The following is a 25,180-nucleotide window of genomic DNA, read 5'->3' as shown; positions in this document are numbered from 1 at the left end:
TTATGTTTACCGCTTTTTTCAAAATTATATTGATCCAGTCCGTTTCCTCTCTCTCCAAAAATAAATGGAAAATGAGACAGCACCAAAGGGGAAAAAAAAGGAAGTAGTGCTATTTACACAAGGTGAGTACGAATAGAGAAGGGGGCGAACACACCTACGGTACGCAACTAAAATGAGGCTATCAGAGAAACAGCCTTTGCCATCTCTCTGTTTGGTTGGCTTTGGCCATTATTGACTGGCATCGTCAGCATCTCGCTGGCACGTAGCTCTCCTCCTGAATGGTCTCCAGCGTGGGCCGCCTGGACCGCCGCCCGCCGCCGCTGAGGCGTTGCTTGAGCTCCTCGATCTCGGCCGCGGCCGCTGCGTCGTCGACGGCCATCTCCTCCAGCCTCGGGGCCCTCGGCTTGGACGCGTCCGTCTCCTGGAGCTCAAGGGCCGCGGCCTCGAGCGTCTCGGGCGGCGCGACGAAGACGGCGGCGACCTTGGCCGTGGCGGCGGGGGACGACACCGGCCGCGTCCTCCCCTCGTGGCCCGCGCCTTCTCCCCGCTGGCCACCACCGCGGCCGCCAGGCGCGCCACGTCGGCGGGCGCCACGGGGGCGCCCAGGGCGCTTCATGGGGAGCACGGCGTACAGCGCCCCGCGCACGAGGCCCTCGTCCGCCGCGAGCGCCTCGATCCGCCGCCCGGGCCGCAGCGCCCGCGCGTCCGCCAGGAAATGGCCCGGCGCGTCGAGCATCAGCTCGGCCGCCGTGGCCGGGAGGGCCACCTGCCGCACCCGCCCGTCCGGGAGCACGACGGTCGAGCCGCTGGCCCTCCCGGCCCCGGCCGTCCTCGCCAGCGTGCACGATGCGAAGTTGCCCATGGAGCCCCGGTACGAGGGAGCTGAGGTGTGTGCGCGCGAGGGGCCCGGCGGTTTGCTGCGAGATTGCGTGCGTTCGGATGTGTTACGGTGGGCGATGTTATTATATAGGTGAACCGTGTCGTCGGACGCAGAGAGAGAGAGAGAGCGGTTGCGATCGGATGGCTGATGGTGCTCGATCTGCTGCCTGGCCGCCTGTGTTGCTTTGCGGAAACGCGTGTGACGGAAGTGAGCTGGGACGGTGACGGCGGTGGTGATGGGACGGGCCTGTGGGGGTGCGATGCGTGCGAGAGGGACGGACAACCAAAAAAAAGTTGGAGTCGAGTCGAGTCGAGGGGGAGGGGGTGTCGCCGTGCCGGGTGGTGGCCAGGTGGGTGGGCTCAGGTCGCCGTCGAGGTGGAATTGCGCGTGGGGCCGACCGACCAAGCGTGCCACCGGGGGGTCCGGTCCGGGTCGAGTCAGGTTGGGCTAGTCGCTTTGGCCTTTGGGTTTGGGGTTGGCGCTAGAAATCCAATGGGCGCCATGGCTGCTTCCCCCTTTTCCGGTGGCGCGAGCGCGACGACGCAGCGTGGACTTCCGGTCCCGGACAAGGACGTGCTGCGTTCAGAATTGTTCCTTCGTCTTTTCGTGTTTGCCAGCCGGTCCGGAGCTCCGGGCACCTGAAAGCTGGAAGCCTGGGTGGAACATGCTACTTGCTACCTGCCTGCCTGTAGTCACGCAAATATAAATGGACCGCATACACTCTAGTATTTGATATCTATAAAACAAATTTAATATTAAAGTGAAGATATAGTCATAATATCATATATTAAACTGATATAAACAAATGTTATAATTTATTTTAGCTAAAAAGCCGAGAAACGTATGAGTTCAAAAGGAATCTAATATCTTTTTATAGTTCATTCGATTAATCGTTGTCCTTTAGATAGTAAGATGGTATTATATGGAACGCTCCGATATGCGTGTGTTTCTGTTATGTTGAGTTTAAATAATTTCTTGTAGGTCTCGTTTGTTTCGTTGGAATTGAATTCTACTCTAATAATTATAATTTAGACAAAATTAATTGAGTTAATATATTTATTTATGTAATGTATTTTTATGTTATCCTAAATCATATCAGATAGATAGTTATAACACTATATTTATGTTATGGAAAAAACAAGTAGAAGAGTGTTATAAATTATACATTAGAGAAGTAACATGTAAATTATAGAATTAATTTTCATCTTTCGCTTCCATGAATTTGAGATAGACTTATATATATATTTTGGAAGCTGTGGAATGTCACATTCTAAAAAATAGCCTATTGCATTAGTTAAATTTCAATTCCTCAAAATAAAGGGAAACAAATGGGCCCGTAGTGTATTTGTAATGTAACGGTTTATTGGTACGCGAGGAAAAGGGAGAGATGAACACCTACGCGCTTCACACGGACGTCATGCTACTTTAAATGAGTAAAGAGTAAAGATAACAGAAATGCACGGGCGCTTGCATCACTTCGCTAGAGGCAAGACCAGAAGCAGAAACAATGGCCTTCATCGCAATTCACAGTCGTCGCGTATATATCCCTACACATCTCCTGTACTACACACGCCAGAATTTGTTCTCGAGCGCCCGCTCTCCACACGCTTTCGAGAGATTTTGGGTAAGGCCTGGACAAATTTAATGGAGAGGCAAAAAAACGTAACCAAATCAAAATAAACCGGAACTGGAATCGGTAAAAACCCGTTTATCAAAGATACTACACAGATAGCAGGGTTAAAATAAAAGTCGGTATGGCATAGCTTCCGTGCTCTAATAGAAATGAGTGTTATCCAAGAAACGTGGCTTGAAAAATAGCATGTTATTTGGCTTTAGCTTTACCTTATTTTGGCTACAGATGACTTATAAAAGTTATATCTACTGAACAGAACAGGGCGCGCGTGTAGGTGCTTGAGAGTCCTATGTTCCTAAGCATTGTCTCACTCGTTTCGCGATCAGATCGGGTGTTCATTCCCAACCTTTGACGCGCTAGATTTGGGCGAACGGACGACGGTGGACCCGGAGTCCCGTACGTACACGGTTGAGTCCGTCCGTCCGTCAGCTTTGAGTAAGCAGCACGCACGACGAGCTGGCCAGGCCAGGCAGGCCATTCACCTCGCCTTTTCCCCGTTCAGGGACAGGACTTCCATGTTTCCCCCCTTCATATTCCAGGCACAGCTTGCAGCACGTACTGTAAATGGAAAGGGCTAGCTGACAGTGACAGTCAAGTGTGAAACCAGCTACGAGCTCGAGGATGCTGCCTCAACTGCGTGCAGCTCGCATGACTCGCGAGTCGCGACTCATGAATAGCATCTTGACCCGACTCCTGCCTGCGCATCGGAGCATCTGAACATGACGTGATCCAACCGCAACGTAACGAGAAATGTCGCGGGCGAAGCTGCCGCGAAGCTGCTGCGCGCGGGCTCGCACCTCGCTGTGCCGGCGGCAAGTTGCGACTTGCGCTAGAGCTAGCGAATAAACCGGGCCGAGCACATGAGTGTGCGTCTGAATTATGCGCGTGTGGACTCCACGGGGGCGGCCGGGGCCCCGGCGTGGCTGAGTTGTGCCTCTCATGGGGTGCGCGGTGTCCAGCCGGCACCGTCGTTAGCAGGAATGGCTGGTCGTCGACGTTGGGTTATTACCGAAAGATAGAGCGCACTGATGACTGGTCATCTCTGCACACTAGTCACTACTCGCCACTGCTAGTGTTCGACTTGGGGGATGAGATGACAGACAGACACGGCGGTGGATCGGACGGTATTTGGGCCGGGCAACGGCTAGCAAGTCCGTGGCCAGCGCACCAGGTCGTTCGTGCATCATGCGTGATGTGCTTTGTGCCAGGACAACCGTCAAATCACAACTACTGTACTTGGCAAATAGTTTGACACCGAGCTCGTTCGTGCATGGGTACCTATTATACGGAAGCATAGGTCAATGCCATTATCATAGCCTTTTAAACCCGACTTGGACCACACTGACGTTATAGTAATTCTGTATTTCTGTGCTGCTCTGGCCTCTTGCAAAAGGTGCTTGATGCTTATTGATATCGGGCACACCGCAGCAGACACTGCAGCTCTGAAAGATTGAACACACCCACACTACGACAGATTCCAGGATGACGATTATTCCTGGCGATCAAATCAGATTATCCTAAAGATTTACGATGAGGAACTTAACATGAGACAAGATATTTGGATAACAGTAATAACCATATAATAACAATAACAGGTCATCGACGATGCACCGTATAAAGCTATACAACTTACGATGCAGACCACAAGCTCTCAAGACTAAAAACTCCCTTTACTGGCTAGTAGCAATATGGCTATGAATGAATAGTAGTGCAAAGTAAGACCGAGGCCCACTACTATCGAGTATCGACCAACAGGTAACATTGGCCTCTGCCGAGAAATCGCAGTCAGCTCAGCTTTCAACTAAGTAATAGCTGGGTATTAGCGCAACTGGGAGAAGGTGAATGAACAAAAAATGCCACTTGCCTGGCCAGGTAAACGGCGAGTCGCCTCTCTTCGAACGAGTACTCGATGTCCCCAGGCAGCGCTGGCGACTCTGCCTTCTCCTGGAAAAGGGTTGCAGGAGTGGCTATGACCTTGTTGGCCACAGCTGGTGTCACCGCCAACTGCATAGGAGCCGTCACTGTCACCGGCGTTTTTGGATTGAGCCCTGCAAATGTTTTGGGGGTTTTGTTCTCTTCCTCTGTGTCGTTGGAGATGGGCCGCGCAGGCATCGACGAGACATTGTTTCCTGGCATGATCTGGGCAAAAGGCTTGCGTGGTGTTTCTGCCTCTCGCAGAGTGCTTGCGTTGAAAGATAGTTTCTTGATGGGAAGACCGGCAATGTCCAAGCCTCTGCTACCTGAAAGTGAGTTCGATCAGAATTGTACGCAAGTCAAAGGAAGTTTACTAGCAGACGAATGGAAAAGAAATTGCAATAGATATGTAGATGAATGGAGAAAAAGGAAGCTTACTAGGAGATAAAGCGCCCAAATCTTCAGCCTTCTTCGCAGCACGAGCTGTCTTGGAGTGCATTATATCTGTTTTGGGGGCTTGCGTTGTGGCTCCACCAAGAGACAGTCTTCGGTTCGCACCACCCATGGATTGTCTAGGCACCTTCTTCGTGCTTTGAGTCTTAGATGGACTTGGTTTTGATCCATACAGCGCTTCCTGCTCAGCTTTGAGTTGATCCTGGATCTTCTTCTGATCCTGCAAATCAGAATAAGGTACTACAACCTATTAACTCCAGTTAAAACTGAAGGTTTATGCAATGTAGAAATACTGTGCACGGAAATAATACCCTTTGCCTCTTCTTCTCTAGCTCTTTCTCCTGGCGAATGATTATGTAGTCTTCAAGCATTGACCGCAGGCGGACCTGAAAAATATCACATGAAATACATTTTAGCAAAATATTAAATATCCAAAAGGAATTAACATCCAATAGTACAGGGATAAGAAAACTTACACCATCATATGTGAACTCCTTTCCTCTTTCTGTCTCCCAAGCTACAATTTTTGTGGTCAAAACATCTACCAGTCCTACGCTTCAGGAATGGAAATGGTAAATTGGCTGCATCTATGATAGAATAACATTCTATGAACAGAACATAATCGGTGAAAGCTCTAAAACAGTAACATTACCTGGGATCTTGTTAACCAAAATACGAGCTTTCTCAGCCCTTTTGAGTGTCAAGTGGGCCCCCCCTCCCGGCATTATAACGATTGTCGTCCTATACATGTCATGTTCAAGGAATTATTACTATCCAGTAAACAAAAAACAGAACAGAGATCTGCAGATAAAGTTGACCAGCGTTGCTACTTTGTTATAATCTTCCAGCCAAGCTTCCTCCTCACATGCATTCAGCCATCTTTCAACCTTCTCAAGAATATCCTTACGGCTAAAAGCTTCCTCTTTCACTGTGGCAATGTGAGCCTCAATTTGTTCCAGCACCAGCGCAGGATCGACAGCTCCTGTAGGAGAAGGTGAAGGTGAGATCGCTCTCATGTTCCCATATTTTTTCTGGTCTGCAATACATTTTAATGGACACAAGTTAACAACCCAGGATATGGTCCTTACCTGCCTCAATAGCCTCATCGCTAAATTCGGCTGCATAACCTTCCTCACCAATCAAATGAGCACGTCTCCTATGATCTTCCAGTTCTGTCTTCTTTTTAAGAACGAGGTCTTTCATCTTGCTCGCTTTAAGCTGTTCAAGTCTTAAAACTTCAGATTCCACCTACATTTTGGATCAAGATATATTCTCAGAACATTCCTACCTCAAATATAGAAAAACGTACCAACAGTGGTAGTAGCAATATCTAAAGAACAATGCAACTCACGTAGCTGAGGAAGTCAGTAGAGAGGGTGTTAGGCCCAGTTATTTCATGTTCTGAAGCAGCAATATTGCACGTTAAATTCTGGAACATCTGCTGCTCTTCAAGCGGTGTATCCATGAGATTCCAAGTTCAAGCATGCTAGATGCCAAATCTTGAAGCTGTGACATTCAGAGTTTCATATTAACAATGTTAAAGACACTGAATAGTGAAAACAATTGAGGGTTGCCTCTGCTGAACGATCGAAATTTGACACTAGTGAATGTGCTGAATAATGAAAACAATTACAGTTGACTCCGCTGAACCATTGGCATTCCTGAAGTGATATAAAGAGTGCTAACCTTTTGCATCCTCTGGACTTTCAATTCACGCAATCTGTTTACAGCTGATGCAAGTCTCTCAATTGTACTGTTGCTTAGGTTCTTTGATCCATCAGCCTCACCCAGGCTAGGGTGCACCTCGTATACCGTTTGTTTGAAATCTACACCAAGCACCTCGCATAACAAATGCAAAGTGCTAAGATGTTCCATCACTTGCTTCAGCCGATCACTCTTTCAAAAACAGCCACAAACAATGACATTTAGACTTGCATGAGCTGTTAAGGAAAATAATAGACATTGGGAGTAATACTCATTGGACAATAAAGCAGATTGGAACAAGTGATGCCGACCTTCTCCTTCTGAAGGGATTGTAGCTCTTTCGTTAGCTCATCCAGCTTTCTTAATGACAGATCAGACTGATCCACAGGAATTATGAAGGGTACAAAATCTGAAGGCCTGATTTCAGATGCAACCTTCTTAATTTGCTCTATGACATCAACAAATTGGTCCCATCTTTCAACTTTCTTCTTTCTCATCTCCTCCAAGTATGGGACAATCGCATTCAATTCCTCCCTTAAACCATGTAACTTCTGATTTGACTGTCATTTAAAAGAAAACAAATTATTGACGGACTCAACTGAAACATTCGGTCTTTGAAGCAGAAGGCATGCAGTTCTCCCGACTTCAATACGGGACAATTTGTTCAACTACTCCAATAGCACACGCTAAAGAAGCCGGTAGCGTGTATTTAGTGTTTCTTGTTGTCCATGAGGTCTCCAACAAGGTCAGCTACCGTGTCCTCTAAAATAGCGGACGTCTATGGCAGCCACTAGATGTAGAGGTGTACTGTGCGTCCGGTAAACGTACGTGTTGTACTGTTGTTCCTTTTGGCTGACACTAGCTCACGTCGTGTCCATTTTTTATTATATTTGGTTAATGTCGTACTAAATGTGACCAATAAAGCAGAGAGAGTAGAGATTAAAAAAGATGAGATATAAAGGATAAAATTTAGAGGACGTTATTGAAGATGAAACAAATATAGAGAACGGAGAACGGAATTTTTTAGAGAGTGCTGTAAATGATAGGCACCAGACTATAACAACCCTAAAAGTTGCAATGTCAATAAGAGAGATCATGACAGAAAATTACGTAGAATATCCTTCTGCAATATTGCAGTAGTATTCAAATGTTATTTGTTTGGGTAAAGTGTACTTTCGGTCCTTCAACCCGGTTCATAAAATTTAATCTCTATTCGGGTCTCTATTATGTCTTAATGGGTTGTTGTGGCCCACATGTAAATCGTCTAAGAAGAAAAGAGAAGCATGGATGGGTCCAATAAACCACAACAATTGATATGTGGGCTATAACAGCCTGTTAGAACGTAATAGAGACCCAAACAGATATTAGACCTTTAAAAGATATATTTTAAAAATTTATGGATCAGATAACTTTAAGGAGCGGAAGTGCACTTTAGGGGCGTTTGGCAGAGCTCCCATGGTTCTGCTCCTAGCGAGAATTACTTCTAGGAAGCCAAATGACTAAAATTGAGTTGCTCCATAGTGGGAGTGAAGTGAATCTAGTAACCATTTTGTACTAGAGAGTGGAAGCTAAAAAATCTTGTTTCCCGCTACTCACAACCTGCTCCCCACACTCCAACCCATCAGTAATCACTTCGCGTACAATTTGTCAAACAGTTTTTGTCAAATAGATTCACTTCTACTTTAGAATCATTTGAAATCACTCTATTGGAGAATTATCTCTCGGAGCTAGAAAATCATGGAGCATAGTTCTGCCAAACGAGCCCTTACTCTTATTTGTTTCTTTCATGGTATACGGTACATTGGTACTTCAAAGCACAGAAACTAACCTGTCTAACATGTATCGGTGGCTCGCTCATGGCCGAGCAGATGCCAGCGAGCTCGGCCTCTGCATCCGCAATGGCCTGCCGCAACTGGGCCCTGCACCGATTGGCCTGGTCGACCTTCCTCCTGTAGACGTCGAGCCATTCCTGCTCGAGCTCCAGCAGCATCCGGTCCCTCGCCATGTCGGGCTCACCGACCTCATCCCAAATCATCTGACACAAACCAGGGGAAAATACCTGAATTCATCGCGCACCGGGCGCGCCGAACGGCAGAACCAACAAAAAGACATACGAAAAACTGTGGAATTAGAGAGAGAGAGAGAGAGAGAGAGAGAGAGAGAGGACTCACGTTGAGCTCCAACAGGAGAGAATCGTACGTCGTCGACATCTGCTGCAGTTGGTCCTTCACAGCGCTACTCATAGCAGCACCCTACAGACGTGATTCCACAGATCAAACGCAACTTCGCGACAACACACACATACCCCCGCGCGCGCACTAGTAGACCACGTACCCCAGAGAAACAGTTCCACGGCGCTAAACAGGAAGATGAGACAACACCCCAACGCACCCACCTCTCGAAACCTAGGGCTTCCCCTCAGCGGAGAATGCATGCTATGCCGCGAGCGACCGGATCCAAACCCCGGGAGAATCGCAAGTAGGATACTCACCTCTTCACCACCCGGCGCGGCGGCCGCGGCCTCGTCGAGCGGGCGGGGCGGGGCGGTGACGGGCGGTGGACTGTGGTCGAGGGGAGATGGTACGATCACTGGTCAGGCGCCTCAGTGGCGAGCGAGTGGAGGGGGAGGGGGTGAGGAGAGGAAGGAGGCGTAGTCGCGTAGAGTGGTTTGAAATGTTTTGAAGTAGGGTAGGGAGGGGCGTCGGGAGAGGCAACAATGGTGGAGTAGATTTGGGAAGTCTGGGACAGCGGCAGAGAGCCGTTAACGGCAATGCTTTAGGCTATCCGCACTCATGCTACCCTAAATTCGTACTCCAAAAAAAATATTCTATCCTATTCAGCAATATTATCTACTCTATATCACAATCTTCCGCGGTCATATTTACTCTATATATCAACTCTATATCAACTACCATATATTATATTATTTTCTTTTACTTTACTCCGTTTGCTGTGCAGATCTATTGCGCCAGCTGCGCCCTTTGCATGTGCCCGTACTGCACCAGCTGTGCCCTTTGCATGTGCCCGTACGTTTGCAGTTGGAGCCTTGTATACCCTGCAAATAGCGTTTCTGAAGCCCACCCTATATTTACCGTCGCTCGTAGCGTGCGCCACTGCAGCGTTTCATTTACTGCATACGGCGGTAGCGTATGCTTTAGAGTCATCACTGCGGACAGCCTTAGACCTTGTTCGTTTGTACTGAATTGCACCTGAAATCGTTTCAGCTAATCAAATTTTATATAAATTAGAGAAGCAATCTGGTTAGTAATCGTTTCAACCCATCTATTACTACTCTATAAGACCTTATTGTAGGCGTCCACAAGTGCACCGTGGTTCTGCCCGTCATCCCCATCGCGCAATCCCAGGAATCATCGCCCTGTGCGTCGTGCTCCAGCCGCCCGCCATCATCGCCCCTCGCGCACCTTCCTTCGGCAACCTTCCATAGGCGCAATCACAGGAATCAACCATCGCCCCGCGTCCGTGCTCCCCCTCGCGCAATCCTAGGAAACCCTCCATTACCGCACTTGCCTCCCGAAATTGGCCGCTACGGCGCCGCACGCCACGGCTCCTGCCCTGACCCACCTCCCTACAGCAGCTGTAGCTCCCTCCGGCCTCCGGTGGTCTAGCACGCCGCCTCCTCGCCCAGATCCGTCCGTGGTCCGCCCCTCCGGCCTCGCCCAGCTCCAAAGCTCCCTCCTGCTCGTGGGCACGCAGCCTCGCCCTGGGGGCCAGGCCCTAGGCCGCCGTCTCCGGCATTTTGGCGTGAGGGTGAGCGCGATTCTGCGTCCTGCATCGAATCCGCGATTCCGCGTCCCGGTGTCCACGCCCGTGCTACGCCCGCAAGCGCGCGTGGAAGAAGGGCCCGACGCGGGGGAAGGACGACCATAGTACCGCGGCGTGCGAGTATCGCGGTGTGGGGCAAGTGGGTGGCCGAGATCGAGAGCCCAACAAGCGCACCCGCCTCTGGCTCGGCTCCTTCGCCACCGTGTGTTGTATGGCTTGGACGGCTGCGGCCACAGTGTGCTGGCGCCTCCTCCGCCTCCCCTTCGCCCTCTGCCCTCTCTCGTCCCGGGGCTGGTGTTCCTTGCGCAGAGACCAGACGCCGTGGACAAGGAGTACGCCGACCTCAACCTCCGGCCTCTGTACCCCAACGTCTGTCGTCACCCTTCTTCTCTTCGTCCGTACCCCCGGTGCTATTCCAATCTTACCGCTGATCCATCTCTGTACGCAGAGGGGCCATCACATTCGCGTACGACAGCACATGAACCCGCTCAGCTCATCCTTCTCGGTAAAGCACTCCTAATTCATCACCCATTTTTTCAAGATTGCCAAGCGAGCACAGGCACTGGTATTTTTCGTTAATCTGTGCTCTGTTTTGCGATGCGTAGGAACCCACAGGGCCGCCAGAGTGGAAGGAGGTGTTTGACGACCCCTTGCTTCCCCTCATGGTCGACATCGGCTGCGGTGCGCAAGTGCTATTTTTATTTAATTTTATTTTATACTAGCAATGGGTTGCTTGAAGGAGGATGTTCTTAGGGAATCTTGATGTCCAGGGAGTGGGAGGTTCTTGATTTGGCACGCGAAGAATTCTGGCAAGAGTCAGAACTACCTTGGGCTAGAAATTCGCCAAAAGGTTTTATTAGTTTTAGGTTTCAGCTTGTTTGGTTTCTGGATTGGATGATTTTTTCCCTTTTTTAATGTATAAATGCCCGGATCTCTACCTTTCAGTTTAAGAGAGATCAGAATTAGAACCTCAAGCAATGTGAACCTCAAGCTCAATTTTTTTTCAACCTTGATGCATTTTATGTCTTTACCTTGCAAACAGGTTAACAGAATCAGGGAACTTCCACAGAACAGTAAGATCATAGCCACTCACACTAACAGTCCAGATGTATGTTCAGACCTTATGATGATGTTTAATTCTTGTGAGGCATAATGTGTTACAGTTGGAATGATGTCAACATTTTTTCCCATTGTCATCCAGGTACTTATTTGGGATGTTGAAGCACAACCAAATAGACATGTCCTAGGAGCAAGCGAGTCTCGCCCTGATCTGGTATGATTCATTGTTTTTGTTCAGTGTGCTAGATATACTCTTCTTTGGCACATGACTTACTAGCATATACTGTTTGTTCAGATATTAATAGGACATAAGGAAATTGTGGAATTTGTGCTTGCCATGTGTCCAGCAGAACCATATGTCCTATCAGGAGGTTAGCCTATTTTCATCTTATATGTTTGTGTTTGTCGACACCAGTTACATTCTAGCAATCATGTCCTATCATCCACAATGTGTTAGTGTCTGAAACTCGCAACCAAATTCTGGAATTAATGTTTGGTAGCACCAAAAAGGTTGTTCAAATATGTGACAATTTTTCTGCCATTTACAACCTCTTTGCTGATTTAAGAATCTATCCGACAATGAGCAACCTCTTAACTGATTTACGAACCTATTGGACAATTAACAACAGAAAATAGTCTTCAAGACAAATATTTCATTGTATCAATGCTATGCTTGATGGTTTTGCATCGTATTTATGATATCAATAGAGTGTACAAATTTATGTCCCTTTTTGTCTGTCTGCATATGGTGGTTACAAAGCTCCTATTGTCAACTGCTCCATTAGTTATACAAATCTAACATACTGATTGTTCTTCCTCTGCTTATTTCCTTATATTGTCCTTCTATATACAGGGGAAACAATGGATGGATAGTCATCAAGGTCCAGGTCTTCAGCTCTGAAGCTTGGTATGAAACGTCCAGGTATTCATCAATAAAGTTTGTCTGAGTTAATCTTGTTTAAAGGTTTTTACATCTTGGGTGGAGTTAAACATCTTCTTTTCCTCACTTCGCTTAAACTTCAGGAAAGTGGCAGCAAGAATATAATGATGTAGCATATCTTGGTGAATCCCCGAGTGAAGCAAGTGAATTCATTGAGCTAGCGCAGCTACCAGGTGGTGAAAACACATGTCCTTAGATTTTTTTAGATGAGCAGGCAAAAAGGCCTAGGAAGCATTTCAGGTGCGAAGGCTGAAGATGCTAGAGAGGGAAGACGTGGAGACTGCTACTAAAAAGAGTGAAGAATCAGATACTGAATCTGAAGAGGAAGAACAAACATGGACGCAATCAAGCACAATCGAAAAGCAAGGTCCTGTCATCATTAATCTTGTTCCTCAGTTTGATTTCGTATTTGAATTGTAGTTATATGACACTTTGTCTAATTTGTTAATCCGGATGGTTGATGCATTTTATGTCTTTACCTTGCAAACAGGTTAACAGAATCAGAGAACTTCCATAGAACAGTAAGATCATAGCCACTCACACTGACAGTCCAGATGTATGTTCAGATCTTATGATGATGTTTAATTCTTGTGAGGGATAATGTGTTACAGTTGGAATGATGTCAACCTTTTTCCCATTGTCATCCAGGTACTTATTTGGGATGTTGAAGCACAACCAAATAGACATGCTGTCCTAGGAGCAAGCGAGTCTCGCCCTGATCTGGTATGATTCATTGTTTTGTTCAGTGTGCTAGATATACTCTTCTTTGGCACATTGCTTACTAGCATATACTGTTTGTTCAGATATTAACATGACATAAGGAAATTGTGGAATTTGCGCTTGCCATGTGTCCAGCAGAACCATATGTCCTATCAGAAGGTTAGCCTATTTTCATCTTGTATGTTTGTGTTTTCGTACTATTTTTGGAGTCAACTATTTATCCAGTTTGTTTGAACATCTCGAGCACAAGACTTGGGTCCACCTAACTTCCATTCAATGGCAATATGTTTCTTTATTGCATTGGCAAGTGTCCTTCCCCTTAGGATGCCATGGCAACTTTAAGACACATGAAGAATATTTGGAGTGGAACCTTAGTCACCACTACACCATCTCAGCCTATGTAATAACCATGTGTAAAGTTCAGTTTGGACATAAGATGATTTGTTTGAACTTTTGGGGCTATAAAATTCTGTTTTTCAGCTCAATGGAGCTGTTCATTTTCAGAAGTTATTGATTACTGTGCTTTTGATAAATAATAACATGTGTTTTGTTCAAATACAAAACTTAAATAGGAAAGGACAAATCTGTTGTCTTGTGGAGCATCCAAGACCATATATCTGCCCTTGGGGATTCCTCATCTTCTCCTGGAGCATCTGACAGCAAGCAGTCTGTTAAAACAACAAATGAAAAGGAGAGCCCTAAAGTTGATCCTAGAGGTATATTTCATGGACATGATAGCAGAGTTGAAGATGTTCAGTTCTACCCTTCCAGGTAAACATTGTTCTCTGTTTTTCTGGTTTCCTTCAAAACAACTATTGGATATACATAAGCAGACATATACTCCAATTTTTTAGATATTCATTGTTAAAACATGTCTATTTGTTTAATGATGTTATTGTTAATTAAACTAGGATCATCGGCCTTCTGTATGAATGTCTATGTTGACACATGCCTTATTTTTATTTATATTAATACCCTATATTGTTTTTTATTTGGGGATGAAGTGCGCAGGAGTTTTGTAGTGTGGGTGATGATGCTTGTCTTATTCTGTGGGATGCTCGAACTGGCACTGCTCCAGCTGTTAAGGTGACAATTATCTTGTTCTATATCTAATTGGATAAACTATGTTTTTGGCCAAAATTGAGTCCATGAATGCAATGTGGCTTCTTTTGTAATAATATAACTTCACTCAAATAGGTGATGGGCTGTTGGTTTTTAATGAGACCATTGCAATCACATGGAGCTATTTATTTTATCAAATTGGCTTGAGATACTTTACTTGTTGCATGATAATTGTGTTTCTAATTTTATTTCTTGAATGACTGTTCATTTTCATTAACTTAACTGATATAATATGTTGGGAAATTGATCGTGACTGATTTATTGGTCGAAAGTATTTTGTTCAGTTTTTTACTTGTTCCAAACAGGGTGACATTATATTTCTTTCCTAAGGTGGTGTACCTTTAGATTTTTTCCAGGATATGGAGTTTGTAAATGCAGTATGGACTATGATGTTAAAAGTTATTTATTTCCAGGTTGAGAAAGCTCACAGTGGAGATGTTCATTGTGTTGATTGGAATCCCTTGATGTTAACTATATCTTAACTGGGTATGATGGCATTAAGGTTCAATTCAGCTTAATCGTTGAAACAAATTCGATCTCTATCAGTTCCTTATACGTTCAAGTAATGAATCTTTCAATTGATTAAAATAACAAAATTTATGTATGGCTAAGATCACAAATAGATTACAAAACATTTTCTCATAACGCTATAACACACATTTATACATAAGTTATCGTGTTATTATATGTTTCCGTTGCAACGCACGGGCATTCACCTAGTCAATCTATAACAATCAAACAACGCCTTAATTGGGCCGGATCCGGAGAGGAATCCTGTCCGGAGGCCTCTGTTTCGAATTAAAAGGACTGGATGGCAGCGTTAGAGGACAGGTTGCCAAGTGGATCCATCATACCAAGTGCTGACGAGCGGGGTCAACATGTCAGTGAGACTAATTTTAAGTTCATGCAATTTATTCTATTTTAGTTCCTAAATTATCAAACACGCAAACTAAAACACTATTTTAGGTTCTTTATTTGGTAATTTAAGGAGTAAAATAGAATAAAAATAGAGGGACTAAAATAGTTTCTGTATTTGATAAATTATAGACTAAAATAAAATAAACTGAATGTGCTAAAATTATTCTCTAGAAACTAAACACCCCCTAAGATCATATCCAACAAAATGACTCAAAATAATGCCCCAAAATATAGAAATACTATGTCATTTACAGTGTTTAGGGCACTTGCGCTCCAACAGTTAAGCCCTAAATCACGTATTTTAGAAGTAAATTACATTATTAGAAAAAAATGTTGAGAATGACGTAGAAAACAAGGATATAGCACTAGTCTAGGATATGATATATTTGGGTCACTTCATGTTGTGTCCTAGATTTTTTATAAAAAAATTATAAAATAGGACACCGTTGGAGCTGATCTTTATGAGTTGAGCTCTATATTTTAAGATAGAGCACTAATTTATGGTTAAGGTTGATAAACTATTGCGTGAAGCAAGCACAAAAAAGGAAAATAAACAACATGCTTAAAAAAACTTCACATAACATGGTTTAGGGTCTATTTAGTTGGGATGTGGCTTAAAAAGATATTGTGGATTGTGAAAGATGATATGGACTATGAGCTATAAAAAAGCTAAAACGTCTGGTGGAAACTGCTAAAAACCGCTAAAAGTTATTTCATATATATTTACATAGTTCCAGCTAAAAGGCTACTAAAAGTAGGTCCACATATGCTTTCAATTTTGTACTATGAAAAAACCGACTTTTGAAAAAAGTTGCTTCCTGGTTCGGCTTTTGGCTTTTTGGGACAAGAACCAAAGCCAAAAACCAAACCAAACATATATGTACTTCAAATTGTTATGATAATCAAAACGCGCGGACGGTCCGGTGATATATAGCCGATGTAGGCTAGAATTCCCGAGAGCAGACAGTTGGCCGAACTGTGCACCGGACTGTCCGGTGGGTGGCACCGGACTGTCTGGTGCTACGCAGTCTACCACACTTTTTCATTTTTCATTCTTGTTCTATTTTGCTCATTTTGACTTGGTTTCATAAAGTCCCTGGCACTTAGACAAGTATGATTAGCACACGAAACAATTGACTAAGTGTCCAGAACTTACCTTTTTACTTGGTCCATATAGATTTGCATTATGTCCTCTTCCAAGCTCAATTTGCTTCATGTACTTTTGCTCATACATCATGTTAGTCTAAACATAATGTGTTGTGCATTTAATCACCAAAACAATATAGAGATAGCCCAAGGGCACATTTCCCTTTCATAAAGGCATTTACCATTTCATCACACCAATAGGAGCATTAGACTGACGACAAGGCAGTGCATCGGGCCATTTTCCACCACAATTCATCACGCAAAGACCCATCAAACCAAGCGAATAAATGCAGCATCATACCATAGCATCTAGGTTTGATGGCTCATAGAGAGGTTCCATAGGGAAATTGGGTATCAGATTGGTCCGGCGTTATGCATCAAAGTATGCACTACCATGGAGGTGCCCAACGATCAATAACAATTAGTTAACGACTAGTTACGAGATAAGGCATCAGACTGGTCAGATGACCCCCCATTGGACCATTTGATGGTCATGCAATCAACCTGTGCATGGTCCAACAACTACCTTGGAGAGTTGGGGTGTTTATACCCCTTTGTCCGGCCATTTTAAGGTGTGTATAACTTAAGAAAGACGTGTGAGTTGAGGCTCATCTCTAGTTCCCCTCTCAAGTGCATGGTGTTATACTCAATGATTAGTGTAGGTGCTTTGCAAATTGCTGAGTTTATTTAGACCACCACTTTAGCGCTTGCTCTAGGTGGGACAGTGTTTAGTGATGTTTGCATACCTCTTTATCACTTGGTGCTTGTGCACACTATTTTTGTACTGGGAGGGCTTATAGTCTTGTGATCACACCAATTGCATCTTGTAGTGTGGGTGCTACTAGTGTATTAAAGGGAATGAGACACATGCTATTTTTATCAAAAGCTCGATAGTGAATACGATGGGGAGTAGTTCGAAAAAGGCCATTTCAAACGCCCACTTGTGTGTGGTTAATGCTCAGAGGCTATCCACAAAGTTACCCAACCAAGAACTTAGCCCGTGCAAGAGAATCCTTGCGATTGGCTCCAACAAGGACTAACAAAAATGTAGGAGTTTGTTGGTACCTTAATAAAGTACCAGTGCCATCGAACCGGAGTTTACATCTCTATTGCCATTTACCTTTTACATTTATTTTGTACCTTGGTTATGTGTTTTACCTTTCTAGCTCATTTGAAAGGCTAGTTGATAGGATTAGAACCTAGTTTGCATAACTCTATGCTAGAGATAGAAATACATCTAGTAAAATCTTAGTTGCACAAATAGATAGTTTATTTATTGTATAGTGTCGGTGTTCTGACCCGAGGGTCCTAACCAACTAGTGAATAAGTCTTGCGTGTTCCGGTCCAGATGGGTGATGCAAGAAGACACAAGGTTTATCATGGTTCAGGCAATAGGAGGCTGGGAGCACCTAGAGGGGGTGAATAGGTGATCCTGCAAAAATCAACTCTAAACAACACAAACTTGGTTTATAATGAGTGTTAATGAAAGCTAAAACCAAGTTATTATGAGTATAGATGGAGAGAGGAGAACTTTTCACTTGATTGCTCCCTTGAAATGTGTATCAAACTTAGGAGCAATAATACAAGTGAATATGAGAACTCGAGAAGCCAACAATCGCAATAAAATAAATAGACAAGAGACACGACGATTTTATCCCGTGGTTCGGCCAATGCTTACTCCACGTTATGGTGGCCTCCTTCGGTCAAGGGTTGCACTCAACCCCTCTCGAGTGATCCAAAGATCAAACTTGAGTACCACGGTTTTCTTCCTTATATTAAATCCCGGTTGTGAGGAATCTCCACAAGTTGGAGCATCTCACGCCTTACACAAATGATCTTAATCAAAACCGGAGTAAAGAGGGAGTAGAAACATACACAAGAACTCAATCATAGCAACAATACACACACAAATTAAGAAGATAGTGCAAGAATCAAAACAGCAGAGTTACAGCTCAAGAACGTGCTCAAATCTCTATCTAATGAATCGACAACGTGGTCGCAGAGTCTATTAGTTGTAGATTGCTCATAGTGTGCTTGTGTTATGCTCCATGGCGCTTAGGGGTCCTTTTATGGCCCCAAGGAACATAGGAGCCATTGGAACTCCATTTAGAAGGCCCTGGTTGCCTTCTCTTCGTGGGTGCACCAGACATTAAGCAATAGTCGATTTCTTTCCATCTTCGGTCGAGCTGATTGTTGAGTCAGCTGTTAGAGCCTTCGGTCACCTAGCACAATGGACTGTCTGGTGCACACCGGACTGTCCGATGGGCATCTCGACCGTTGGCGTAGCAGACGTGGCCGACACGTGGCCACCGTTGATTGCGTGTCGACCGTTGGTGCGGGCAAAGCTGCTAGTCGCCTAGCTCATCGGACTGTCCGGTGAATTTTAGCCAGCGCTCCTGCCAGTTTTCCCGAGAGCGGCCAGTATGGCCGCTGAACAGTCTGGGCACCGGACACTGTCCGGTGCACACTGGACAGTCTGGTGCACCCAGACTGGCACAAGTTTAGCTAATCTTAGCCAAACACCATTTCACCAAAATGGTTTGACTTGAGAAGTTACCTAGCACTTAGATAAACATAGTTAGCAACTAAAACAATTTACCATGTGCTAGAATCATACCTTGTTTCTTTAATGTGATAGGATTTGCAATATGCACTTTTCCCATGTTTCTCAATTTGCCTTTCAAATATTTGTGCCTATGCTCATACATCAAGATGTTAGTCTAAGACGATATGTTGAGCATTTAATCACCAAAACAAATAGAAATTGCCCAAGGGCACATTTCCCTTTCAATCTCCCCATTTTTGGTGATTTATGCCAACACACCTAAAAGCAACAAAAGAGATACTAACATACCCAAATATGACCCAACTTTTGCAAATTGAAGTCAAATGAAACACTAATATAATAAGTCTTGGATTTGGCATATTTGGATCATTTGCCACCACTTGGTTTATTTTCGCAACACCATTTCATTTTCTTACTTTTATGTCAAAAACACTTTGTTTTACCAAATCAAAATATTTTTCAAGACTAGTTTTGATCAAACATAAAAACTCCCCCTTTTCCCATAATCAAGATTTCTCTCCCACAAGAGAGTAGTTTTGCATTAAGAGAGTTTTGATCAAAAGACAAGTACTAGCACAATAATTTTGAAATTCAGAAATCATAGTTGATCCAGTTGTTTTGACCTTTAATTTCTCCCCCTTTGGCATTACACACCAAAACAAAGAAACTAGTGGCCTCAAAACCTCATTGTCTCACCAAACATTGTGAATTAAAAGCAAGAAGGCAATGAACAACAAGGGCAACTTGAACATGATACTGTTATGCAGTGGAAGCCTTGTTCGTTGTTTAAGTTCACCATTTACCTTTCCATTCACCTTTGAGACTACACCAAAAACACTCAAGAAATCATGTTAGTCTTGAAGGGGCAAGTTGTAGCATATCCCCCCTAACATATGCATCATTTGCACAAGAACTTGTGAGGTCCGGGGATAATGTTTTACAACTTAAACACCACAAATACATAATTAAACTTATAATGACATGATCAATAAAAGACATATATGCTCTAGATCAATCCAAGTTCTGCGAATCTAAGACATTTAGCTCACTACGCAGCTTACAAAATCTTTTGTCATATAAAGGCTTGGTAAAGATATCGGCTAGCTGGTGATTGGTGCTAATATGACAAACATCGATGTCTCCCTTTTGCTGGTGATCTCTCAAAAAGTGGTGTCGGATGTCTATGTGCTTAGTGTGACTGTGTTCGATGGGATTATCTGCCAAGCGGACTGCACTCTCATTATCACATAGGAGTGGGACTTTGCTCAGATTGTAGCCAAAGTCACGAATCAACAGAAGTTTGTTTCTTTGAACTTCAAGACACCAGGGACCTTCCCAGAAACAGACAAGTTCATGATGTGCTCTTCCTAACAACCTTGCACCCGACATAGTCGAAGTTTGAGTATGCAATCAAGTCAAAGGAAGACCCATTAGGATACCAAAGCCCGATGTAAGGCGTATGAACTAAATATCTAAGAATACGCTTCACAGCCACAAGGTGACATTCCTTGAGACCGGATTGAAATCTAGCACATATGCAAACTGAAAGGATAATGTCCGGTCTACTTGCACAAAGATAAAGCAAGGATCCTATCATATACCGATATACCTTTTCATCTACGGATTTACCTCTCGCGTTGAGATCCAAATGTCCATCAGTTCCCATTGGCGTCTTAGCAGGCTTTGCGTACTTCATCCCAAACTTCTTTAGTATATCTTGGATGTACTTCGTTTGAGAGAGGAATGTCCCTTCCTTAAGTTGCTTTACTTGAAATCCGAGGAAATAAGTCAACTTGCCCATCATGGACATCTCGAATTTCTGTGTCATCACCCTGCTAAATTCTTCACATGACTTTTGATTGGTAGAACCAAATATTATGTCATCGACATATATTTGGCATATAAAGAAATCATCATTGAAAGTCTTAGTGAAAAGAGTAGGATCAGCTTTCCCGACCTTGAAAGCATTAGAAATAAGCAAATCTCTAAGGCATTCATACCATGCTCTTAGGGCTTGCTTAAGTCCATAGAGCGCCTTAGAGAGCCTGTACATATGGCCAGGTACCTATCATCCTCGAAGGCAAGGGGTTTCTCCATGTACAACTCCTCCTTAATTGACCCATTGAGGAATGCGCTTTTCACGTCCATTTGATAGAGCTTTAAAGAATGGTGAGCAGCATAGGCTAACAATATATGAATAGACTCAAGCCTAGCTACAGGAGCAAAAGTATCCTCAAAATCCAAAACTACAAATTAGGCATAACCTTTTGCCACAAGTCTCGCCTTGTTTCATGTCACCACTCTGTATTCATCTTGTTTGTTATGAAACACCCACTTGGTGCCCACAACGTTTTTCTATGGACGTGCTTGGACACCATACTTCATTTCGCTTGAAGTTATTGAGCTCCTTTTGCATGGCCAACACCTAGTCCGGATCCTGCAAGCCTTCTTCTACCCTAAAAGGCTCAATAGAAGAAACAAAAGAGTATTGCTCACAAAAATTTGCAATACGTGAATGAGTTGTAACTCCCTTGCTAATGTCACCAAGGGTTTGATCCACCGGATGATCCCTTTGAATGTTGGTGCGGACTTGGGTTGGAGGTGCATGTGGTACTCCTTCCTCCTAAAAGGCAAATGTGCCCTTCGGCCATTTCTAAGTGTTTTGGTGATTAAGTGTCTAACACATCACTTTGATCTTATATACAATTGTGAGTATGAACTCAGAGTCAAATAAGAAACAAATTGAGAATTGTAAGGATAAATTGCAAACTCCACAATCCTGGAGAAACAAAGGTATGATTCTAGCACTTAGAAAATTGTTTTTGGTACTAACTATGTTCTACTAAGTGCTAGAAAACTTCTCAAAATGAGAGAAATTTAACTGGAGAAGTTGGGCTAAGAGTAACCAAACTTGCACCAGCTTGTGGTGCACCGGACACAGTCCGGTGTGCGCCGGACAGTGTCCGGTGCCAGGCTGGCGCACCCGGTGAACAGGACGCTCTCAGGAAAAAGCCAGGGCGCCGTGGCTATAGTTCACCGGACTGTCCAGTCTGCTAGTCGCGCGCCTGGCCAACGGTCGGCAGCGCGATCAGCGAGTGCCACGTGTGCCCGGCCAACGGTCACCAAGCGGCACCGGACTGTTTGGTGTGCTGTGGGACCAGAGGCTGGCAACGGTCGGCTTCACCAAATAAGGAAGGTAATTGCGTACTATTTACTGTCCGGTGATGCACTGGACTGCCCGGTCCACCCACGGGCAGAAGGCAATCAGAGCCTTCCTAATGAAGGAGCAACGACTCCTTTGGCCCTTGGGGCTATATAAGAGGGCCCTAGGTGCCTCCATCAGTAAACCAATCATCCATTGAACATCCTACAACACTAAGACACTGTGACCATGCTTTTGGGTTGATAGTTTGAGATTTGAGCAAGTGTTTGAGCTGTAATTCTGTTGTGTTGTCTCTTGTGCTCCTCTTTCAATGTGTGTGTATGTTGCTTTGATTTTGTTTCCTGTGTGCATTTCTACTCCCCCTTACTCTTGTGGTTTATTTGAGATCAACTCTGTAAGGCGTGAGAGACTCCAAATTGTGGAGATTCCTCACAACAGGAAAAGCTTGTGATAAGAAAGAGAACTGTGGTACTCAAGTTGATCATTGGATCACTTGAGAGGGGTTGAGTGCCACCCTCATCCATTAGGACGCCACAAAGTGGAGTAGGCGAGAATTTTTTGCTTGACCAAACCACAGGCTAAAATCGATGTGTCACTTGTCTAAGTTACTTTACGTTATTGCGATTCTACTGTTTCTAGCACTTTACTTCACTTACAATATTGCTATAAGTTTAATACTCACCTTATGAGAGCAATTAAGTGAAGAATTTCTCTCCTCTCATTCTCTTCATTCGGACTTGGTTTTTTATCTCACTAATTTAATATTAGACAAAGTTTGTTTTGTTGAGCTATTTTTTTACAGGATCACCTATTCACCCCCCTCTAGGTGCTCTCACCTCCTCCCTTCCTTCCTGTTCTTGTGCTCCCCCTTGATCCATGCCATCGTCTTGATGTACTTGTTCCTCATCTTGAGTTGGGGGCTGCACCATTGTTGAGGAAGAAGGTTGATCTTGCACTTGTTGTTCTTGTGGTCTCACATTGCCTATCGCCACAGTCCTTATTGCGGCTGTCGGAACCTCATGTTCATCTATGTCATCAAGATCAACTTGCTCTCTCGGAGAGCCATTAGTCTCATCAAATACAACGTCACTAGAGACTTCAACTAAATCTGAAGATTTGTTGAAGACTCTATATGCCTTTATATTTGAGTCATAACCAAGTAAAAACCCTTCAACGGCTTTGGGAGCAAACTTTGAATGCCTACCTTTTCTTTACCAAGATGTAGCATTTGCTCCCCAATACAGGAAAGTAAGAAACATTAGGTTTGTTACCAGTGAGTAGCTCATATGACTTCTTGAGGAGGCGATGAAGATAGAGACGGTTTATGGCATGGCAAGTCGTATTTACGGCTTCCGATCAAAACCGTCTCGATGTCTTGTATTCTCCCAGCATCGTCCTCGCCATGTCAATGAGCGTCTTGTTCTTCCTCTACATTGCACCATTTTGTTGTGGTGTGTAGGGAGTGGAGAATTCATGCTTGATGCCGTCCTCCCCAAGATATTCCTCCACTTGAAGATTTTTAAACTCAAATGCATTATCGCTCCTTATCATCTTCACTTTTAGCTCAAACTCATTTTGAGCCCGTCTTAGGAAGCACTTGAGAGTTTCTTGGGTTTTAGATTTATCCTATAAAAAGAATACCTGGGTGAAGCGGGAACAGTCATCAACAATTACTAGACCATACTTACTTCCACTAATGCTAAGGTAAGCAACAGGCCCGAAGAGATCCATGTGGAGAAGTTCCAATGGTCTTGATGTCGTCGTCACATTCTTGCTTGGATGACTTGTTCTCACCTGTTTACCTGCTTGACACGCTGCACAAGGTCTGTCTTTCTCAAAACAGACATCGGTTAGTCCTAACACAAGTTCTCCCTTTAGAAGTTTATGAAGGTTCTTCATTCCAACATGTGCTAGATGGTGATGCCAAAGCCAACCCATGTTGGTCTTAGCAAGTAAACATGCGTCTAGATCGGCATTTTATTTAGTAAAATCTACTAAATAAAGCTTGTCATCGGATACACCTTTAAATGCTAATGAACCATCACTTCTTCTAAAGACAGTTACATCAACATTTGTAAATAAACAATTGTAACCCATATGACATAACTGACTAATGGAAAGCAAAATATATCCAAGTGATTCTACCAAAAAGACATTAGAAATTGAATGCTCGGTTGTAATCGCCATTTTACCTATCCTCTTTACCTTGCCTTGATTCCCATCTCCAACAATGATCGTTTCATGAGAATCCTTGTTCTTGACGTAGAAGGTGAACATGTTCTCCTCACCCGTCATGTGGTTTGTGCATCCGCTATCAATGATCCAACTTGAGCCCCCGGATGCATAAACCTGCAAGGTATTTAGGCTTGGGATTTAGGTCCCCAACTTGTGTTGGGTCCAATCAGGTTAGTTACATAAGATTTTGGAACCCAAATGCAAGTATTACCTTTCTTGTATTTTGGTCCCACAATTGTAGCAACAATTTTATCATTTTTACAATGAATCACATAGAATGCATCAAAATTGCGGAATAAAATGGAAGATCCATGAGATGCATTCCTATCCTTAAGCATATGAGAAATAGCATGACACCTAGTTCTACCTCTATTAGAATCACTAGATGAAGCTGAAGGATTATGGGGAGGCTACACTAGCGCAAAACAAAAATTTTGACCCCATAAAACCAGAAACTACTGCGGTTATAGATCATAAAATTACCACTAGACGTGCAGGGCAGTGGAAGACGTCTCGATGTAGTCGAACACGCCGAGCAGTGATGTGCAGTCGCCGGTGACCTCCATGTCCTCGCACGATTCGTCCTAGTGCTCCAGATGTAGCACCTCCGAGGTGTCCACACGTACATGGAGGAAGTGTCGTGTTGCGAACTGCTAGGTTTGCGACGACGGCTAGGTGAAAGGGAATTAGGCTTACACCTATTTCCTAATTGATTTTGGTGGTTGAATTGCCCAACACAAATAATTGGACTAACTAGTTTGCTCTAGTCTATAAGTTCTACAGGTGCCAAAGGTTCACAATAAGCCAATAAAAAGACCAAGAAAAGGGTTCAAACAAAGAGAGCATGGGACAACCGAAGTGTACCCTGGTCTGGCACACCGGACTGCTACTATGAATGGCCCTTCCCATAGTGGCGACAATTTGTGTCGTCCCTCCCCCGTTAG

The 25,180-nt window shown here is 44.2% G+C and overlaps 2 long non-coding RNA genes and 2 pseudogenes across 2 annotated transcripts; 2 read left to right on the top strand and 2 right to left on the bottom strand.

The window, feature by feature from the left end:
• Window positions 1–88: 88 nt before the first annotated feature.
• Window positions 89–1,121, bottom strand: LOC118474242 (uncharacterized; annotated as a pseudogene).
• A 3,056-nt stretch (window positions 1,122–4,177) lies between these two features.
• On the bottom strand, window positions 4,178–9,284 carry LOC118474241 (65-kDa microtubule-associated protein 3-like; annotated as a pseudogene).
• A 3,570-nt stretch (window positions 9,285–12,854) lies between these two features.
• LOC118474240 (uncharacterized) lies at window positions 12,855–13,673 on the top strand. Its single transcript, XR_004853978.1, has 4 exons — window positions 12,855–12,922; window positions 13,015–13,089; window positions 13,170–13,245; window positions 13,659–13,673. It is a non-coding gene; the product is annotated as an uncharacterized lncRNA (long non-coding RNA).
• Window positions 13,674–13,793: 120 nt separating this feature from the next.
• LOC103651341 (uncharacterized) lies at window positions 13,794–14,699 on the top strand. Its single transcript, XR_564691.2, has 3 exons — window positions 13,794–13,857; window positions 14,091–14,172; window positions 14,622–14,699. It is a non-coding gene; the product is annotated as an uncharacterized lncRNA (long non-coding RNA).
• Window positions 14,700–25,180: the final 10,481 nt, after the last annotated feature.

The sequence above is a fragment of the Zea mays genome, unplaced genomic scaffold (assembly GCF_902167145.1).
Source record: "Zea mays cultivar B73 unplaced genomic scaffold, Zm-B73-REFERENCE-NAM-5.0 scaffold_231, whole genome shotgun sequence".
NCBI lineage: Eukaryota > Viridiplantae > Streptophyta > Magnoliopsida > Poales > Poaceae > Zea > Zea mays.
The sequence above is the reverse complement of the archived record's forward strand: the minus strand, read 5'-3'. Positions and strand labels throughout refer to the sequence as shown.